This window comes from Centruroides sculpturatus, unplaced genomic scaffold (assembly GCF_000671375.1).
Source record: "Centruroides sculpturatus isolate CEXI.00-Female unplaced genomic scaffold, Cexi_2.0 scaffold132, whole genome shotgun sequence".
Taxonomy (NCBI): domain Eukaryota; kingdom Metazoa; phylum Arthropoda; class Arachnida; order Scorpiones; family Buthidae; genus Centruroides; species Centruroides sculpturatus.
The window spans coordinates 581,121-585,812 of NW_019384471.1; positions in this window are offsets into that span (position 1 = coordinate 581,121).

Below are 4,692 nucleotides of genomic sequence, written 5' to 3' on the forward strand. Positions count from 1 at the left end.
AGGCATTAAAGCAAAATCTATATGCCAAAGGGTGTTACACAGTAGGAGGCATGTTTACCGACAGACCGACATGATCTTGTCTGTAGCAAACAAACACTAGGGGGCCTTCCTGGGAATTCAGGCTGTTATACGCGTTACGGAAATCCTTTGAGGATTAGCCGTGATTTTTTTTTCTATCTATCCACCTTTAAATAAAAATAATTATTTATACGTTAGAAAATATTTTAATAAGTTTTGTAAATTACAATGTTCGATCCAGCCAGTTATATCCGATTTTCATTTTTCCGTTAAGTACATTCTTTGAGGATTTCCGTAACGTGTATAACAGCCTTAATTAGACAGGTGGAAAATAGCCCTTTTCTTGTGACTTTTTAGCCACCTTTTCTTTATCTTATAGTTAAAAAAAAAAAAAAAAAACGGTCATTCGAAGGAGACCATTGCCTATTTTTCAGATTAATAATAATATAACACATGTTTAGGTTAACTATGACGTGAATTTGGTGTGGCATGGCACTTGGAACCGGTATCGACCGAGCATCACATTTGCAACATGATAAATAATAGCAGCAATACAAAAATATAATAGATAAAATATTTCCTTTTGTAATGTTTATACATAGATGACTTGTCATAAATATAATTGACTGTTAACTATAAACGACGTTACATCGAGGTAATTAGAAGTTTTATATATAATTTTTACTTTATTTAACACGCAAGTAGTTTGAAAAATTTGGTGACAAAAATATTTCCAGGTGACGTCGGTAGATGGCGCGACGGTTCACTTTGAATCACGTGTAGTATAGTATAGTACGTCCCCATTGTTGAGAGCGGTCACTTTTAAATCTGACTCGGAACGAAGATGCAGCTCGATCGTCAACTGCCGAAATATATTGATGTAGAAAGTGTAGAAGGCGTAGAAGGTGAGTTTTGAATATAAATTATTGTTATTTAATTAAGTTAAAGAATAAATTATCAAAATAGAATAAATAAATAAATAAATAGAAAGTGAGTAGAACGAGGGAATTGTCGCATGTTACCTGTTAAAGTATCTTCCAGTTATATCACGTTTGATAAACTTTTCGAAATTTTTTTGACATAAATGAGGAATTTATGTTGTATTATATAGGCAAAAATGATTGTAAAATTATATTTTTTTTTTTACTTGTAAACAGATTTTATTGTCATTAAATGTGTGAATAATTTCTTACCAAAATTTTCTTTAATAATACAAAATATCAATTGTAATTATGTTATATATAATTTTACCGAATATTGAAATCTTAAATATGTTCTAATTATGAATAATAAAAGTTTTTATAAATGTAAAAAGGGGTATTTTTAAGATGAAGATGGCGGATTTCACTAGTCTACACGTGTTAGACGACGACCACGTGAATTATAAACGTTTGTATTCGATATCGGGCACTTGTGCTGTTTAGTGGGTACAACTATTTGAGAAGTTTTCTTTCATAAAATTAATCAAATCCAGACTAATTTCACTCGAATATTTCCAAAACACGTATAATTTCTTGGAAATGGTCGATATAAAATATACTATGAACAAAAAATTGTCGGAATTATATCGAGTGTACCCGTTCGAAGACACCATTGCTTAAGCTCAGCGTTGCCAGATGTTTTTTGCCCTTGTAGCCAAATAATTTTTAAAATGTAGCCCAAAAGTAGTCAACTGCTCGAGCAGTTGGCTACTTTTGGGCTACTTTTGTACCAGGTGTTGTTCTACCTAGTGCTTCTGTACTAATATAGTACCTTTTTACTTGTCCCAGTACCAAGATACCCAACACCATTTTTCTACTACCATTCATGAAATCCTAATACCTTTCCTTTTATAACATTCATTTTTATTCTATATTTCTGTATTTTTTTACTCTACTTTGACAGTAAATAGATGTTTTTATTGCTTCCTCATTCAAATGCAGCAGTTGAACGTATTTTTTTGCAATTAAATTTAATGAAAACTAAACTACAAAATCGAGTTCTTACAGCGATAAATGTTAAACTTGGAAATCATCATCTGCTTCAACCATACAAAAATATTTTAGTGAAAAGGATTCTGATGATGATGATCTTACCAGTGATTTTTCAACGTGATAATTTCAAATTTTCGTACTTCATGTTCATTTTGCTCATTTGATTGTTGTTCAGGAATAATTGCATTCTTGTAATATATGAATTTTTATGTTACTTGTAACACTATATATAACATTTACAAGAAGCTGACATTGGCAAACAGTTGCAATTAGCGTAACGTTATTTGTTACTAATTTTATCAAAAACAATTAAAATTTATAAAAATTAGGCCCTAGTAACCATGTTTGGTACCATTCCGTATAGCATAGCATTTACCATTAGTCATTTTGTTTATAGATGCATTTTCTTTTCTTATTTCTTTCTTTCTAGGATATCATTTATCTGGAATTTATATTAAATTTTCTTTAAAAAATAAGCTATTTATAAACTAAAAAGTCTCCTGTCAAGCATGACTGAATACTTACTGGAGCTATCTTTTTAAAAAGTTTAAATTTAATTAAGTAAATTTAAAATTATGCCATTTGCCAAAATATTTAAAAATGCAACTTAATGAGGAAAATTTCCCCAAAGTATTCTCGGTCCTTTCGGAAAGAATGGCTTCAAGAAAAAAATCTTAAAGATGCTTACCTTTAAGGTTTTTATCTTGAAGCCATTCTTTCTGAAAAAACCGAGAATACTTTGTCCATTTTCCCATTTTAATACCAATAATAAATACATTATAAAACTTATATAAATTATACTTTGTTTAAAAACAGAACGAGTAGACAGCACAACAACAATTACCGTTCTGTGTGCAAAACAAAGGATGAAATAATTTGTGTAACCAGCCCAAAATGTAGCCAAGTCAAATTTTTGTAGCCCAAAAAGTAGCCAGTGCGCCAAATGCTTTTTTTAACGCCAAACTGAAAAATAAGTAGCCCAATTTGGCGCGAAGTAGCCAAATCTGGCAACGCTGCTTAAGCTTGTTATCGTCGCGGTGCGTCACATCGGACGGCGGACGCGTACGAAGCGTGTCACGTGACATTTGTTGTCTGTGCTATTCGGTCACGTGACTACTCATCTCTGACGTGTTCCTGATAACTTATTTTTTTTGCGAAGAATTTGCTGAACTTTAGACACCACGTGATAGATCACAATATACTATAGATTTATATTGTAATTAGAAACGACTTATTATTATTATTATTATTGACTATATGAAGCAACAATGGAAAAACCGCTCGCGAACAGCACAATTTTCCGATATCTTTTGAATTAACAGTATCTTTTATTTACAGTTTATTAACAGAAAATATGTACTTACGTTTATATATTTGAGAAGTCTTTTGTGACCAGCATACTTCAGAGAATTTCAATGTATAGAATGTAATCACCATACTCCTATGGGCTTTCAAGTGCTTTAAAGTTCTTCGTTGGAGCTTCAATGTGTTTCAATGCTTGGTTAACGCTTCAATGTGTTTAAAGTGTTTTGCAGTGCTTAAATGTGCATTCCTAATGCTTCAAAGTGCTTTTCATCAATAGTGTGTCACAATGTTTCAACCACACAGTGTTTTAAAAGTGTTTCAGCATGCTTATATGTGCTTCTGGTGCTCTTGTGATGAATGGTGCTAGTAGTGTTTTATGGTGCTACAAGTGCAACGTGCTTTATGTGTTTTGGTGCTTTAATGTGCAACGGGCTTAATGTTTTAATGTTTAATATGTTTTATAGTGATTCTAGTTTTCTATGGTTTCTCTAGTGATTTACGGTGCTTCAAAATGTGCTTTACAGTGCAATGTGATTAAGTGTGTTTAGTGCTTTGATTTGTTGTGTGGTGCTATAAGTATTTTATGGTGTTTCTAGTGTTTTATGTTGCTACATGTGCAATATGCTACAACGAGTACTACAATGTGTTATACGGTGCTCCAAAGTTCAATGTGTAACGTGTAAGTGTTTTGTGGTGCTTCAAAGTGCAGCATGCAATGTGTAAAGTGCTCTTCAAAGCGCATTGTGAAGTAGGCTTTATGTACCTAAGAGCTCTAATTCATTCAATTTGCTCAAAAGCAGTGAAATTCACCTACTCCAACTTCGCTGGACTTTCAATTTATATGTAGCTCAGCTATGTTTCCTTTGTGCTTAGATGATCTGCACAACAACAGCATAATCGACATACCTCAACCTTCGCTGGGCATTCGGCTTATCGATGGCTCAACCTTGTTTCTTTTCAATGAATATACACAACTATCTTCAAACTGTTTATAGACGTGTGTAGTAACTTTCAAACCACCAACTTTTATAAGGACTGTTCTGCACACTGATTTTACTTGGGTTTAAGTAATATTCACTGACACATAAAGTTCTGCTTAAAACTAAAGACTTTAAAGTACACATCTGCAATGTACTCCAAGAGCTGTTCTGCACAGCTATGAACTACTAAGCATTTATTTTTATATATATATTTATTTTCTTTTGTTTATCTGAACATTATAATTCGTTTTGATAATTTTATTTATCCTAATATACGTCATAAGCGTATTTAAAATATAACTTATTTACTCATATTGTTTATTACTATTTGTTATTATTGTATATGTATACAAATATTGGTAACTATATATATTTAAGAATATGTATAACTTCCTGGTAATGCTCTAGCGGGGCCG